We start from the raw sequence: 18757 nt of genomic DNA, 5'->3' as shown, positions 1-18757 counted from the left end.
ATAGGTTTACTTGCTCTGGAGTGTGACAAATTATGATATATTTTGTATGGACAGCTAGATACGATAATCACTTGTAAAACAAAATTTTGAATTGTGCTCATTACTTTTATTTATATGGCAACACATTGGTTTGGTGAGCCTTGAACATAAATTTTGGCGTTAATAGACTTCACGACACTATTCTTTCCATCTTATAGGGTGAAAACAAGATATATGATTTTTCCCCCTTTTACATAAAATTCAACTTATTTTTAGTAATAATTCATCGTTTCTATTTTGATTATTTGGTATAGCCTGATTCATTCATCTTCTGGGCTGTTTTATACTATATTGATCATTATAAAGTCTTGCTCACCAAAGTTAATTCAATTTCCATTGTTAATAATTTACTATCTCTTGGTGATTTTTGTCACCTATCTGCTTCATGCTTTGGTAGATAAATACAACAATTAAGGAAGTTCCAATGCTGTGAGTCCTGAATGGCCCATATTTTGCACTAAACCAGGCAAGAAATTTTGGCTACGGGTGGCAATTTCTGATCTGCTGCGAGGTTAATGCTATATAATTATAACTACTAGTATCTCTAACATGACTACACACTAATAATTCGAATGTTGGATCAACATTTGGAAGGTTGGGGGAGTAGCGGCCTCTTCCAGAAGTTACATCCAACCTTGTATAAAGCTAAATCCAACATTTTAAATGTTGGGTAGAACCATTCAAAGTGGTAAATGCAACATTTGGAAAATGTTGTTGCTCCTCCTGCCTTTCAGAGGTTGAGTTAGCATTTCTGTTTTTTAGAGTGTAAATTCCACCTTTCACTGTACTTTCACATTGATATCTTGTACGTATATAGTTGTACTTCTGAGTGCGACAAATTTTGATATATTTTTATGAACAGCTAGATACATGTACGTATAATCACTTGTAAAGCAAAATTTTAATTGTGCTTATGACTTTTGTCTTTATTGCAACACATTGGTTTGGTAAGCCTTGAACATAGATTTTGGCTTTAATAGACTTCACGACATTATTCTTTACACTTTATATAATGGAAACTCGTCGTAAATCTTAAATGTACAAGATATATGATTTTTTTTTCTCCCCTTTTTACATAAAATTGAACTCATGTTTAGTAATAATTCATCGTTTCTATATTGATTATTTGATATAGCATGGTTCATTCATCTTCTGGGCTATTTTATAATATTTTGATCATTATAAAGTCTCGCTCACCAAATATAATTGAATCTCTTTTTTAAAAAGTAATCTCTTGGTGATTTTGGTCACCTATCTGTTTCATGCATTGTTAGATAAATACAACAATGAAGAAAATTCCATTGCTGTAAGTCCTGAATGGCACAGATAGTTCAACGCTCCTAATTTTTTTTTTTTTTTTTTTTTTTTACATTCAGTTTGACATTTCTTCTAGCTACCCAGGCCGAACAGGTGCGGGACTGGAGACTACGTCACACGTGATTATATTGTGTATTGCAGACGTCACTGCTGTCTCCGATATATGGGTATCAATGTTAGAGGATTTCCCGCGCTAATTTTCCCGCGCAAAATTAGCCAAATTAATCACCTTGCAGGCGTCAGTCTCCTGTCACGCTTGCACGGCCTGATTTAAAACAGTCACTGAGTAATTCAAAAGTGTATTATTGTGTCAATAATGGTACCACCTTGCACCGATTAGTTACGATACAAATATTTTCTCGTGATTAACCTAAAATGTCGATCTTTTCCTTTCTGTTTATGCAAATACACTGTCCCGATATTCCTTTGAAGAATTTGCTTCGATTCACGCCTCAAACTGGCACCATTTGGTTAGATAAGTCATTTGTCTACATGATAAAGGAGGGACTCTCTCCCACCCAAATATTTCAATTAACGCTAAATAGATCAGTGAGTGCACACCATGACCATTGTGAACCAGGGTCTTCAGGCAGTTAGTATCATTGCTGTATTCACATTATTTGTATTAACTCTTCTTTCCTTCCCACATATTTTGCCCTCAGGCTCATACCAATCTGGAATTCGTTCAGGATTATTCTTTTACAATATATTAGGGACGGGTCCAAGAGATTAACACCATTACATTTCACATTCACTGGTTATTTTATGATCCTTCCTTTTGAAACTATTCTTTCTAAACGCTCCTATCATGAGGTATTGATTTCGAGCCCAATGGCAATGCGCAGAAGACTTTAATCCTCCTTATAATAGAGGGTAGCCTCCATACGATCCCTGCAACCTATTACGCACAGTACTTCATACATTCACTCTGGGTCATGACCCATCATGGTCGTTTGGTTCTCGCTTTCCAAATAATTTAGATATTGAGAACTAGCCGACCCTGTTGGGTCGTGACCTATAGTTTATTGTTCTATCAAATCTGCTAATTCCTTCTCAATGAAGTCTTCAACGATTATTCAAATCGCTCATCCAGTTGGAAGTATTCCGACCTCCGCTTACACCCGATTATGTATACAGTACCCAACAAAACAGCATCTTATCAGTGTGGGTAAGCCTTTTCACACATGATTCCATAATAGCTCTATGCTCTGTTTTAGTAATGCTAGAACCAAAACATACACAAATGTTACTTTAATTTCAAGGAGATACATTTTGATTATTTAAATGCAAAACCTTTTCCCACTTTATCCATTTACATCTGACCTTAACTATTTGTTATCAATAGTCAGAGTTCTTATTTTTTCCATTTTCTTAAGATATGATTAAACACTTTGCTATTGAATGCGTATGATTTATATTAATTACTTTCTGCTCCATACTTATAATAGGGTGTAATTTCAAAAAAGTATACACTTTCGTTTTTGTGAAATCGGGTTCTCGCTTGAACCTCCCTTACATGATACGTCATTTTCATTTACCATTATTTTGTTCTCTACTGCCCTCTACAGGTGCCTTCGTGGGCTCAAGCAACGGACAATACACATGCTCAAAACTGCGGCTTGTTCACCCTTCAATACACAATAAGCGGACTTCCTTTGCCTCTTCTCTCATCATGCTCACAGGTTCCCTGAACCGCCTTTCTGTATCGTGCTTTGTATGTTGTAAGTTCCCTTTCTTTTCGTTTCTGCTTCAGTACCTCTTCTCATTCATGCACGTGACTATTGTATATCTGTTACTGACCGGGACTTGTATTTCAGATTTCACTCTTCCTGATATAGAAATTTTAATGTCAACTAAAAAAATTGTGTTTTCTGATTTTTCTTTAATATGGCAAATTCGGTAGATACACCATTCAATTCAGTTAATGATGATGACTTTCTTGACTTGTTTAGGCCATCCTTAGTAGAAAGTGAATCAGACATAAGTCCTCATATTACCTCCTTTGAAAACCATGTTAAAGACAAATTTAATTCTTCGTCACAAGAGTTGAATTATGATTTTGACACTGATAACGAATTTCAAAGTCCATATTCTGAATACATCACCCATAACCAATTTAATAATGTTGTTAAGGATTATGATAACTCATCTTTTTCTCTTATACACCTTAATATTAGGAGCATTAACAAACACTTTGATGAATTACGGTTACTTTTAAATAATCCCACCATGCAAACATTCTCAGTAGTAGGTTTAACCGAAACATGGCTTTCTCATGATACAAGCCTTCCATTAGCTCTCGATGGATATGATCTTTTAGTTAACAACAGACAAAATAGGGTGGGTGGGGGCGTTGCGTTATATGTTTCACAATCATATGATTATGTAGTTCGAGACGAGCTTAACAGCATGACTGATACAATTGAATCTCTTTTTATTGAAATTACTATCCCCAACAGCAAAAAAATTATCATAGGTGTTATATACAGGCCTCCGAGTTCGAACATCAAATCATTTCTAGATCATCTCTCTGACTTGGTTAAAAATCCAATTTTTGATAGTAAAAATTGCTTTATAATGGGCGATTTTAATATTGATTTATTAAAACAAAATAATGTTACACAAGATTTTTTGGAAATATTTCTATCCGCTTCTTACTTACCTTTAATATCTAAACCAACACGCATAGTCAATGAATCCGCTTCTCTTATTGATAATATTTTCTGTAATATTCTTCCCCCACCCGATTCCTTCATATTACTCTCTGATATCACAGATCACTTCCCTGTTTCGACTAATTTCTCTTTAAAAGACAGATTCAATAACAATAGCCGTCCACTAAAACGAAGAATAACACACGAAAATATAGCTCGTCTGGGTGCTAGTTTTGACGATGCTGATTGGTCTTGTGTTTTTGATAGTAACGACGTTAACTTGTCCTTTGAAAATTTTATGAATATTTTTAATCTACACTTTGACACTTATATTCCGAAACTTAGAGATAAGCCATCTAACTACAAAAAATCACCGAAGCTTCCATGGATTTCTAAATCGCTCTTGCGTTCGATAAATAGAAAAAATAACTTATATTATAAATACAAAATGAAACGGTCTGAGCAATCCAAACTTAAATATACTTATTATAAAAATACACTGACAAAGATTATACGTTTAGAAAAGAAAAGATATTTTACTACTCAGTTACAACTTTACAAGCGTGATATGCAAAATACATGGAAGATTTTAAAAACAAGCAATGAATATATCAAATAATAAATCCAATATTACAAAAATTAGATCTGGCGATGTCATTTTTGAAGATTCTTGCCAAATTTGCAATATGCTGAATAATCACTTTTCTTCAATTGGGGAAAATCTTGCAAGTAATATTCCTCCCGCAGCAAAACACTTTTCTGAATTTTTACATGTTTTAGGACCACCAAATTCTAGTTCAATGTTTCTCGCTCCAACTTATAATCAGGAGATAATTAATATTGTTTCTGATTTCAGTTCTAAAAAAAGTACAGGACATGATGACATCAATAATTTTCTTCTTAAGGGGGTAATATCGTCAATTGCGGATCCCCTAACTCATATATTCAATTTGTCACTTCTTAACGGCATTGTTCCCGAGAGCATGAAAATAGCAAAAGTCATTCCTTTGTTTAAAAGGGGTGACAAATTAGATGTTAATAATTACCGCCCAATTTCTTTGTTATCTACATTGTCGAAAATACTAGAAAAGATTATTTATAAAAGAACTATTAATTTTCTCAAATCAAATAATATACTTTCAAATTCCCAATTTGGATTTAGGGAAAAGCATAGCACTACACATGCATTATTGAGTTTCATTGAAAAAGCGGCACATTCAATCGATAAATCTTCTCATTTAATTGGTTTGTTCCTGGACTTCTCCAAGGCCTTCGACACCAATAATCATGATATTTTACTAAACAAATTACATCATTATGGAGTGCGTGGGAAGGCCTTGGAGTGGTTCAGGAGCTACCTCTTGAATAGGAAGCAATATGTCTTTTTAAACGGATGCAATTCTCAAATGAAAAAAAATAATTGTGGAGTTCCACAGGGTAGTCTTTTAGGCCCGATTTTGTTTATAGTTTATATTAATGATTTTTGTAGATCATCAGATGTTCTTTCTTTCATTCTCTTTGCGGACGACTCTAACTTATTTTTTTCACATAAAAATCCTCTTCACCTTGCTAATACAATCAACTCTGAACTAAAAAATGTCACCCAATGGATAAGAGCAAATAAATTGTCAATAAATTTACAAAAAACAAAATATATGTTGTTTAGCAACTCTATTAATACACTTCCTGTTGATATTATTTTGGATGGAACTCCCTTGGAAAATGTATCCCATATCAAGTTTCTTGGAATAACAGTCGATAATAAGCTCTCATGGAAATTCCACATAGATAACATATGTAAAACTATTTCACGCAACATTGGTATAATTAACAAGCTTAAATTTTGTTTGCCATTATCGTCCCTGCTTACATTATATTCATCCCTTATATTACCTTACTTAAATTATGGAATTTTAGCGTGGGGCAACACACATCAAACACTCTTAGACAAATTACTCCTATTACAAAAGAAGTCTCTTCGTGTCATATGTCACAAAGCATATTTGTCTCATACTGACCCATTATTTTTGGAACATAAAATATTGAAAATTAAAGACTTGTATTTGTTCAATCTCGGTCAGTTTATGTACAATTATAACAATAACAACCTCCCAAATGTATTTCATTCAATGTTTCCAAAAAATCAATCCATTCATAACTATCCAACAAGGCGATTGGGTGAATTCCATTTACCACTTCTAAGAACTTTGCTGGCTCAGAACACATTTATATATGAGGGACCGAAGTTATGGAACTCACTTCATAATGATATAAGAACTGCAAAATCTTTGAACTCTTTTAAGACTAAATTCAAATTATCTCTATTAAAATCTTATAATGTATCCTCAAATTAAATCTTATTCATCATCTCTGTCAAGAGGTTAGTCATCATTTTTACTAAGACTATAATTAAAACATAAATCATCCCTTTTTTTAATTGAAAAAAAATCTGACACAAGTCCTTCCCAATTGTGCTCGGTTTTTAACCTCATATATTATTTGTGTCTATCCTCTCATCTTTTTTCTCTTTCCTGTCCGCTTATCCGCTTTCCTACCGCTTTATTTATTTACGGCATCAATCACATTTTTCGCGCATTTTATTCTTTCCAGGTCATTTTATATATTTTTTTTCTCCTTTTATACACATTGAATCCAGTTTGCTTGAGTCCACGATGGCATGTGTTCTACCTACGTTTAGCAGCACCCATCCATCTTCTCAGGGCATTCTCCCCTTTCTCTTTTCTTTTTTTGGGGGGGGGGGTGGGAAGGGTGGATATATTTTTGGATATATTTCAGGACGGTTTGTTTTATCCTATACAAACTATATTTTTTGATATCTTCGTATTTTATATTTTGTAAGTATTATTTCTCTCTCATTTATTATTATTTTTTTTTCTCATTTGATTACATATGTCTGCATTTGTACTCTGTTAATGGTTTTGTTATCTATTTTTGAGGGGCCCACATTGTACAAGCATTGCTTTTTAGTGGGTCCCTCCATTTCCATCTTAATTTAATTTCTATTGAAAAATAGTTAAAACCTCCAATGTGTTGCCCAAATCGTGTAAGTTTTTTCCACAACATAAGTATTATTATTTTTGTTTCTTTGCAATGGATACAAATACTTATTTTTATATATATGGTATACAATTTGTTTTTGTTTGATGGAAGTGAAATAAATAAAATTGAATTGAATTGAATTGAAATACAATCTTAAGAAATAATTTTTGAAGAAATATTTATTTTCCTGATATTCAAAATGGCCGCCATAGGCCATTGTATACACTATCATGTACAATACGAATAGGGAAAACTAATTTTCACAAAAATTAGCACTAAACTGCAAAAATCGCGATGTATGAACGAAGTAATATATGCAAATCATTATTACTAACGAGATATATCATTTATAATGTCATATATGAGAACATTGCTGTATTTTGATATCTAAAATAGCCGCCACTGGCCCAAACAGTATTGCGCACAATGGCGATGGGGGCCAAAAATTCACAATAGTGATCACAGAAATGCTTATTATAAAGATTAAACAGGTGGAATACTGACTACAAACATAATTATTAACGAAATATATTATTTATATGCCATGTTTGTGGTGAATGTTGTATTTTGATATTCAAAATGGCTGCCATAGACCCTAAAAGTATAATGCACAATGAGAAATGGTAGAAAGGAAATCACAAGAGTGAGCGCTAAAATGCATATATATGTGATAAATTAATTGGATACTGTCTAAAAACGTATTTTCTAACGAAATATATCATTCAGGTTTCAAGTTTGTGTAAAATACTGTATTTCGACTTTCAAAATGGCCGCCATCAACATTAACTCTATTATGTACAATGCAAAGTGGGAAACCAATATTCACAGGAGTGAGCACCATAATGCACGTAACAGTGATCTATGAGTAAAATATTGTCTGAAAGCATAATTTCTATTAAGATATATCATTTATTCTGCCAGTTAGCTGATAAATACGGTTATTTTAAAGTCAAAATGGCTGCTACAGTCCCTTACGGTATTATGCACAATATGAATGGGAACAAATCATTTCAACAGAATTTAGCTTTGCTTGGTCAAATGGTGATGTATGATTGGAATGTTGTCTGAAAACATGATTTATAACAAAATATATAATAATATTTTGTGAACATTATTTGTCTCCACCCAAATTGTATATTATACGATAAGTGCCTATGGTGGCCATTTTCAATTTAAAAAATGCAGCATTTATCACCTTAATTACACAACATTATGATATATCTCGTTAGAAACCATGGTTTTAGACAATAATTCACCCTTACATCACAATTAACAATTATATGCAATATTTAGAGTCGAGCAAAGCCAAATTCTGTCAAAATTATATGTCCCATGTTACAATGTACACAATAATATTTTAGGACCTATGGCAGTCATTTTGGATTTCAAAGTACAGCATTTATCATACCTCCACCATGTCCATGACCCATATGTGATGTTTTAGTTAGAAATAATGTTTAAGACAATATCTTTACTCGTACATCACAGTTATATGCATTTAATGATTCTCACTCACTCTTGTGAAAATTAGTTTCCCTGTTCGCATGTTACGTAATTTAGTTAGGGCTAGTAGAGGTTATTTTGAATGTCAAAAAAAGTATTTATCATCTATATGGAAGAAGAAATGCGATGATTAAAAAAAAAGGTTTTCAAATAACGTGTTACTCATACAACACGATTATATGGATGTCATAGTCTAGCATAATCCAAATTATATGTCCCAATTCACATTTTAAATTATACTGTTAGGGCATATATGGGCCATTTTGAATTTCATAATACAGTATTTATCACATGTATGACTAAAGAAATGATATATCTTGCTATAAAACATGTTGGCAGGCAATATTTTACTCATAGATCACAATTACATGCATTTTATGTTTCTTACTCGTGTGAAAATTAGTTTCTCCATTCGCATTGTACATGATGAATATAGGGGCTATGGCGGCCATTTTGAATTTCAAAATACACCATTTATCACATGAATGCCATATTTACAATAATGTTTTTAGTCAGTATTCCACTCGTTTATCTTAATAATATGCATTTTAATGCTCAATCTTGTCATTTTTTTGGCCCCGGCCATTGCCATTGTACATAATAGTCTTTGGGCCAGTGGCGGCTATTTTAGATATAAAAATACAGCAATGTTCCAATATTTGACATAATAAATAATATATCTCATTAGTAATGATGATTTGCATATATTACTTCGTTCATACATCGCGATTTTTGCAGTTTAGTGTTAATTTTTGTGAAAATTAGTTTTTCCTATTCGTATTGTACATGATAGTGTATACAATGGCCTATGGCGGCCATTTTGAATATCAGGAAAATAAATATTTCTTCAAAAATTATTTCTTAAGATTGCATTTCACTCCTGCCATGCAATTTCATGCATTTCACAGCCAATGTGTGGACAATTTTATGATTTTCATGGGTAATTTGCATATTTTGGCGGCCATATTGGATTTTGCCAATTTGCGGAAAATGCTCAAGGTTACACGAGTGGCATCATCCAGATTCGTAATCAGCACCCTCGAATTGACAAGAAACCATCAAAAAATATTGTATATATAAAAAAAACAAGGTTTGGTCAATTTTCTATGGGGCCTATCCTGGACTACGAGTGTCAGGGCCAGGTGCAGCCTATAATTGCTTCACGCCCCTGCTCACATGAACTGAGGGAAGCTTCCAGATGTTCCAGCGTTGTAGCAAACGGTGCTCATTGAATTATATGACCATGGATCAGTCTCCGGGAGCCTATCTTCTACAGGAGGCTAGAAAGTGCACTCGTGGTGACCAAGTCAAAGGCTTTTGTCAGGACAAAAAGTCCAATGATGATTATAAAGTAAGGTAATAAGGTCACACATTTTCCGAAAAATACCGAGAGATTACCTTTTTTAATTAAAAAATAATACTTTGAAGTCCTTCCAATAGAAATGTATGGCTGGACATAAAAATAGGCCATAGCCCAAACCTCAAATGGTTTCATTCTAAGTTGAGCGGTTAATGACGAAATATATTAACCATCTGAGACCTGACTTGACCACTGAAAATGGAGAGATTGAAAGAAATGAATCATTCTTACTAAAATACAGTACCCTACATGAGCTCTTACATATTAGTAACCCTTTTAAGGACAGCGTGTACGTTTTTTGGGGGGGAGAACACTTCTTTAATGTTCAAGGTTCAAATGTCTCAGGAACTAGTTTTCTTTTTGATATGGCGATTAACGGCCACCCTTTTTTGATCTGAGAATAATCCAATATTGCAAAATCATTAACAGAAAAGGAATCACACCAAATAACTCACGAAAAGAAATATTATTCATGATTCTGGGACAAAGGGTTCAGAAGTCAATTTTTCAATATACCATCATCGGACGGCTTTCTTGGATTTGACCTGAAGATGAGATTCTATTGCAAAATAGCAGACAGAGATTCTACACAACCAAAACCACTAAACAGAGGTATTACTCGCCATTCTGGGGTAAGGGGATCAAAAGTCAATATTTCAAGATGGCATTTGGCGGCCATCTTGTATTTGACCTGAAGATGATCTTATATTGCAATAAAGATAATAGCATTTACACATGTACGATTCTACACACCCCAAAACCCCTAAAAAGGGTCATTACTCATCATTTTGGGGCAAGGGGGTCAAATGTTACGTTTTACAGCATCTGGCGGCCATTTTGGATTCATGCAAATTAACAAAATTGCCCAAACGGCAACTTTGGGCAACCAAGATGAATATTGTTCTAGGTCCCCACAGGAACACGAATCAAGAAAAAAACTTCATCGGTAAGAACATTTGTAGGTTGGTGTATTGAGCCTATGGGACTGTCAAATCAACCGTGACGTCAGTAAGCAGATGAATGGGTGAGCAAGGATGGGGCCAAAGGCAATTCAGCGTATGTGTACTGTGTAAGTAAGAGTACATTTGCTGGGGTGGTATTCTGAGATCCATTTTATTTCAGATGAAATAAAATATTTCATCTCCGTTAAAATCAGTGAGATAAAATACCCTTAAAATCTCTCCGAATTGGTATTCTGAGAACAATTGTATCTTCATTTTATCTCTGTAAGACACACCTACTTTTTAATCAATATCCAATTAGAAACGCGCTTTTATAGCTCTCTCGTGTCACTCAACCAATTGAAATCCATTTCGCCAGGAGGTGTGTCAAAGGGACAGATTGCGTCAATTCATTGACTTAAAATACACTTGCACTATACGCTTGCGCGTCTTTGCCATGTTTACAGAGATTTCTTTTTAACAAAAAGGACAAAACTCTCATCTTTTTTCGAAGTCTCCATCGCATCTTTTCAAGCATCACTTCAAAGACAATATTAGTCAAGATATATCCCATGAAATACTTTCTTATTGTACAGGAATAACGTTAAAGTGTTATTCTCAATAAATGTATTTTTTTTCTTCATTTTCATGTCAAAATTTGGGGTTAATTCACCTAGAAATATTGGTGAAATCAACGTCGCGGAGATAAACTAGCCCCTACTCTCTTTTAAGTTTATTTTATTTTTTCCTCAAAGTAACATGAACGCAAGCACATCATCCGCGTTTCAGTACCCAGATATGCGATGGGTATGTCTATGCAAGCACTGTTCTGTTGCGTATCATCTATTGTTACGCAAGATAAAATTTATACGCAAGATAAAATTGAAATTTTTTTCTCGGAGATAAAATGACCTCAGAATACCGCCCCAGGTCATTATCTGCTGATGATTGACAGCTGCATGCAAATTAGTTCGACGATCTTTGTAAAGAATATAGGGGAGTATAATAGCTGCACGTGATAAAACCACAGAGATACGATCTTACGTATACGTAAGCTCCCGAAGGGAGCTAGAGAGGCAACTCTTTTTGCGCGTTTTTGATTTTCCATAGGTTTTGTACATAACAAACATGGCTGCCATTTGTCCAATTTGAAGGTTGATTTTGGAAGGTCAATGTTTAATTCATGAGTAATGACGTCAAAATACGCACAATGCACTTGTATGATTGGATAAAACGCTAATGTTTTATTCATGTCCTCATGCATTAAACATTTTTTTCCGTCCCACAATTCCCTACGATATCTGTGCGAAGTGTCGTTCTTTTTGATTCTGCGAAATTCAACTTTTTGAAATACAATAGCAAGTCTAATTATCTGTTTTTAGAATTGGTGTTCGAAATCATGATTTCTGAGTGAACTTCAATGGAGCAGAAAATCTTGGAGGAAACATTGATATCAATCTAATGACATTCCATAGGAATAAAAGTAAGTTAAGTTCAATTCCTTACTTTGATCTTAGTTGAAATTGTAATGTGTTTGCTGGGGTTCGGCGTCGCATGCATGGCTTTATGTGCAGTTTACAACGCGAACCACAATTTCCATATTTCCATTTCTTTTTCCTGTCCTGATCCCAAATAAGTCTGAAATCTGACTGACATATTTTGTCAGAAAATAATATAGTTTTTCGTAGAACTAAGTTGGTTAATTGGGATGCTTCATGTCCGCCCTTATTAAATCTGTATTTCAGTTCTTATTGTCAAATATCAGGGTTAGATGTGGACTTGTTTAACGGCAAAGCTGCATCAAAATTAAGCCAAATATATAGCCAGAGCGGGATGCGGACTTTGATATCGCCGGTGCCAGCCGGCTGCGAAATTGCCGATGTAGGCTAGGTCATTAGGTTTTGGAAATTAAGTGTCAAACAAGCTCGAATTGAAATTTGAAGTTATAGGCCATGGGCCGAGTACTGATTTTTCGACACCGCTATTTCAATATAATTATCAGCATTGAAAATGAAATGAAATTAAATCTAAATGAACTGAATGATGAATCTGTTGATATTGGTAGATTTTGCCATGCCCATGGTCACTCGTGGAATGATTTGAGACAGATGTTAACGTTTTTCTTTTTTTTAATAAAAGTAAGCCCCTAGGATAGGTCTATCGTAGATATAGATTTAAAAAAAATCTAGATCTGTCTGGTTTGACTTTTTTTTCTACAAAGATTTTTTAAGTTAACTTTAATTTCATTTTAGTTCCTGGCTGGACCGTTGGACTAAAATATGATTAGCCTAGCAAAGGAGTTTAATGATTCTTTTTTTTTCGGGGGGGCAACATTTCTATGTCAGGGTTCAAACTGCTCAATTGTTTTTTTGGAAGGGTTGAGAAAATTTATAGTGCCCTATTTTGAATTGTTTAAGTATAAGGCTAAGCAGAGAGAGCGGCTGATCCGATTGATTTATCTTTATTGTCCTCACTTGATGTTATTTGTGGTGAAAGGCAAAGGGTCATTTAAACCTGCCAGCAAGTGAGCTAACCCTTTTTTAAAATAAAAATCAAACTTAAACTTAAAGAGGAACTCACTTAACGTAGAGATTCAAATCAGACATGTTTATTGACGAGTGCAAAAAATTTAATGATTGACTCGCACTGATGAATGAGCGAGAGCCATATTATCACACAAATGATAATTATCTTACATCTGTCAAAGCTGGCTTGGTGTGTATATATATTGAAGATTGACAAAAGACCTCACTAGAGTAGGCCACGTATGCTTGAACCATTTAGTTTTTGGTCAAGACCTGCTTTTTTCTAGTTGGGAATTGTGAAAGCTGGAAACTCTGAAAAATTGTTTTTAGAGAGGAATTTTGTTTATCACTTTTGAAATTTTTAACTGTAAAGTATTGTATGTATATTGAATTGCAGATCCAATGGGATCCAGTTCTTAGCAGTCCCAGCCTATTCAGAAGTACAAAGTCAAATACCATTTGCACATCACCAAGAGGTACAATCTGATGAGTAACAGGATATCTGATCTAAAAGCTTGCCAGGTATGCTTGTTTTCATAAAAATATAAAAAACCTATTTTTCTGAATCATGTTGTATCCCATAAAGTAAAGCTCCATGATGAGACAATATTCTTTGGATTCAGATTCACCAGTATTTCCATTATCATCAATGCATACTTATTGTCCATGTATCTTAGCTATCTTAATCATACATAAAATCACTTTAAAACTCAGTTACTCTGAAGACAGAAATAAAAAAGGACAAAATATTGAGATTAATCTTTCGATATATATTTGAATGGGTTTTCACACTTAATAAAAAAAAAGTTATATGAATAATGATCTATAATAGTGATCTATGATTTTTATCTGCCAACATAAGTTACTACATGTGCATTTTTTAAATAATATTGCATGGAAGAGTAAGGGCTCATAAAAAGTTTAAAACTTCTAAATAAACTGGACTAGATGAGTAAGAATAATTCATATCAGCAGCTCATTTTGTTCCCTTTTCCTTTTGTTTACTATGCAGGTTTCACAGGCTGTTTGAGTATCACCAGGGCAGATCAAGAAGAAATATGAAGGCCAGGTTCATAACAAGCAGTTGCTTCATTGCAATTACAGATTTAAAAATTTAATGAATTTAAATAAATGTGTCGATACATATTGAATGTTGCTTAAACTACACATCTGTTGAACAAAAAAAGATTATTTGGAGTATAGATATTTAGGTCCATAGGTTTCACACAAGATTAAAATATTTTTTCGAAAGGGCACACTTATCCCCCCCCCCCCTTTATTAATGTTCTAATCATCTACATGTAGTACTTATAGTAGTGAAAGCACTTTGAATATTAGTAGTTTGAAAGGGATAGGTTGTATTCTGGTAATCTAAACAATGCAGAATGGGCCTTTACTGAGGTCTTGGCTGTGTAACATACATGCCTACAGGCTACAGACATATCAAAGGTGATAAGAAATAATGGATTTTCATTGAAAAAATGTGCATAATAAAACAAGGTGACAGAACAGAGGGCGAAGAAATCACTCTCAGTCCTGGACCCCAATTCATTAAGACCAACCACTATTCTAGCTTTGCCATTCTGGTAATTACCATGGAAACATTAAAGCAACAGATCAACATTGGGGTTCCCATGCTAGTTGCTAGTTACGTTTGGGGCCAATTTACCATAATTGAAGTCCTTATGAAACAAGAACCTGTATGTATTGCTGGACATTAAGCTGTTGAATTCATTTTCTGGGGGAAGTGAAAAGTTGCACTATTTTTTTTTAAATCTCTTTGTTTTTGTAACACTGTATTGTCGATGTCCCGTATAATGAACTAGATTAGCTCTGCAAATAAAAGAATTTGTTGGAAATAGAACACAGCTCTAGCAGCACTTCACAACAATAGACAATAAGCAACTTTGTTACTGATTTACCAATGTGCAGATTTGGGAAGGCACTCTTTAGAGAAATGTGCTCCCCTTTTTTTATGAAGTGTCACCGATTAGATTAGCATGCTATTTCTTGTCAGCAAATGCTGAAAAAATAATTTGATATTTAGTAACTGACTTTGAGAGAGAGGTATATTGATAATCTTTTTATTAATGGCATCCTTGATGCCCCCTTATATTGACTATGTAAGGCTTATCAATAACTATGTAAGTGAATATACATACTTATTTTTTCATATTTTTTTCTCTAGATTTTACCAAAAAAATACATCCCCTCTCTTGTAATATCCTTGCAATTTCTGTTGCACTCATTATAGGCATTTTGCTGATGTAATTTGATGCTTTGGTGAGAAAAAAATATTTTTATCATGTATTCAAAAATTTATTAACTAATAAACATTTTAATTTGAAATATTACTTTCTAATCTTGATATTCGTGATTTACTTAATCCACCAATTTATATTGCGTGAAAGATATGTGATGATGATGTTATTGCTACCAAACTGTGTTGTGATGAAATGGCACTGAAGATCACTTCTATATGACTGGAATATGATGGTGCTACTGATTGATTGATTCTGTATGTCGGGTATCCATGGGTATAATACTAGTACAACAGGTATTTAGTATCAAAATAACATGCGTGGCAAGATAGCCCATAAAAGCCATTGCAACATGGCATACTGTGACATTCAGGTGCAGCCGAATTAAAGACATGAATGAGTTTGATTTAAAAGTGGGATAGAAATAAAAATGAAATGAGAATAATTGTTTGCTCGCATGATTATGTGGAATGTGTGTGTGTGGAAGAGAGAGAGGGGGAGGTGGAATTGATAGAGAAATATAGGGGGTGGGCAGGTACAAAATTTTTATTTTATTTGGAAGTGACCTTTAAGATAGCGTTGATGAGAGCAAATACATGGGGGGGGGGGTACTGGGCTCTCTGGCTCCCATTCCAAACTCAGACTTTAAAAAAAAATCTTCACAAGATTTGCACCAGATTGTTCATTTCAATATCAAAATAAAGACAAAATGACCTGATTGCTCTCTTGCTCAGATCATTTTAAGTATGTACCCCACCCCCAAAAATAATAAACAAATATTTGTGGCTATTCATGATGTGTAATGAAAATAATGGGCAGTGATGAACACCTGATGAATAGAGCAAGCAGACCCCTAAGTTCAATCCTACTAATGGATCTCTTGTAAGCTTCCAAAATGTCTTCCAGGGAAATATCTTAATTGATGTAGTAATAGTAATCGCGAAAGAATTAAAAATATGTAAACAAGAAAAGATGAATAAACAACTGAATACCTTGAGGGGGGGGAATGATCAATGAGATGAATTTACCAAAGACGCAGCTCTATACATTTCATATTCAATCACGTCGCGTATTATGCTAATTTGTGACAATTTGCTTATTTGCATATTTTTACGCTGTGCGCGCAGGCCAATTTATGACCACGCCTCTGTTTCGCTGGTGTGCCATGAAGTTGCGGTGTCCATAGCCTTGTACGCAAAAAATGGGAGCAGTGTGCACTTTTGACCTTCCAAAATTTCCCCATGTCTGACCGGATGCAGAAGCGGAGTTTCACCCCCCTGATAAAACCATCTTATAGCGCCCTCTTTTACCCCGGAATGTATAACTTTCTTGCAAATAAAAGAATATAAGTATATAATTACATATAAGTGTATATATATATATATATATATATATATATATATATATATATATATATATATATATATATATATACATACATATATACATTTATATATACATATACAGTTAACAACAATTATTCATACCCCTACTGAAATTTCAATGTTTCATGTTTTTCTGGAAAATGCCAAGTGGATACAGAATATTTTGGCTGTAGTTGGATACCTTTACTTGAAAGGTAAAAATTCTGTATGGGTTTTGTATAATCTCATTTGCATAACAAAGAGTACACTGCTTTATTTGTATTTTACTTTGCTCAAAATTATTCATACTCTTTGTCAATAAAACTGTAAAGGCATTGGTTAATACTGTTTCATGTAAAATTAATCTGAAGTGCATGGTCCTAAATGGTACCGGTGTCTGTGGTAAGGTGCAGAAATTGAGCACTGAAAAATGTACTTTATAAAAAGCATCATTAAGTGCTTCAAAAGAGTGAAAATGGACAAGTGGCCAGAATGACACAGAACCACGATACTAATTTCCCCCATAGACTACCGTGTTAGAAAAAATGCTCTGACAGCACCCTAGTCTTGAGGGTTTTCCACGGATTTCAATGGGATTCGGGTCTGGGCTTTGGCTTGGCCATTGTAGCACATCCACACTGTTATCCTTGAACCATTTTGGACCTGCTTTGCAGTATGTTTAGGATCATTGGCCTGTTAGAATGTCCAGTTGGGGTCGAGATGAAGATTTTCTGCAGACTGCCTGATGTTGTCTTCCAAAAGTTTGATGTAGGCTACTTCTCCTCATTCATGATACATTCTATTTTACAAGATTGCCAAGCCCACTTGTAGAGAAACAGCCCCATAGCATGATGCATCCACTGCAAAACTTAACGGTTGGCACAGTCTTCTTGGGTTAAATGCCTCGCCTTTCTTGCGCCAAACGAAGAAAACATCTCTGTGGCCCAAAAGTTCCATCTTTGTCTTATCTGACCATAGACCTGATGACCAGAAATGTTGATCCATGCGAGTCGAGCTGTACGATGTTTCTGAGTCAGGAGAGGGTCTTCCTTGGGCGACACCCGTGTAAGTCCTTCCATGTGAGTTTGTGGTGTATGGTCTGCAGTGAGACCTAGGTGCCCACCTCATCGAAGTTGTCCTGAAGAGCCTTAACTGTTGTTCTAGGATTGCAAAGGGCCTCACGTCATACTTTTCTGGCCACACGAGGAGATATCTTTGACTGCCGTCCATGAGTGTCAACGTTTTACACTATTTTGAACTTATTGTACTTTTGGACAACGGACTGTACAATGGGGTACCGGTAATCTGAAGAGTTTGAAAATGGCTTATAGCCTTTTCCATCTTTGTGGGCATTCACAATACTCACGTGGAGGTCATTGCTGAGTTCCTAAGTTTTCGCCATGATCATAACAACTGAGGAAGATTCCATAATTGCACTTGATTTTCTACTCTAGAACAATGGCATTCCATAACTCACTTACTACCTTGGAAATTATTCAGACAGGCCAATACATCTTTGCATGTGAACAAAACAACATGCAGAAACATGCAGAAGGTCTGGAGCATGTGCATATCAAATTGATATGGCCAAATGCCATGCTTTAACAAAGGGTACGAATAATTTTGAGCTAGTCAAAATACAAATAAAGTAATTTACTTTTTGTTATGCAAATGAGGTTATACAAAACCCATTCAGAATTTTTACTTTTCAGGTTAAGGTATCCAACTCCAAC

At 34.5% G+C, this 18757-nt stretch overlaps 1 long non-coding RNA gene across 1 annotated transcript; it reads left to right on the top strand.

Annotated features, from left to right (window-relative positions):
• The first annotated feature begins 12317 nt into the window (after positions 1–12317).
• LOC121420719 lies at positions 12318–14582 on the top strand. Its single transcript, XR_005970807.1, has 3 exons — positions 12318–12357; positions 13797–13921; positions 14412–14582. It is a non-coding gene; the product is annotated as an uncharacterized LOC121420719 (long non-coding RNA).
• The last annotated feature ends 4175 nt before the right edge of the window (positions 14583–18757 follow it).

This window comes from Lytechinus variegatus, chromosome 8, assembly GCF_018143015.1.
Source record: "Lytechinus variegatus isolate NC3 chromosome 8, Lvar_3.0, whole genome shotgun sequence".
NCBI classification, from domain to species: domain Eukaryota; kingdom Metazoa; phylum Echinodermata; class Echinoidea; order Temnopleuroida; family Toxopneustidae; genus Lytechinus; species Lytechinus variegatus.
The sequence above is the reverse complement of the archived record's forward strand: the minus strand, read 5'-3'. Positions and strand labels throughout refer to the sequence as shown.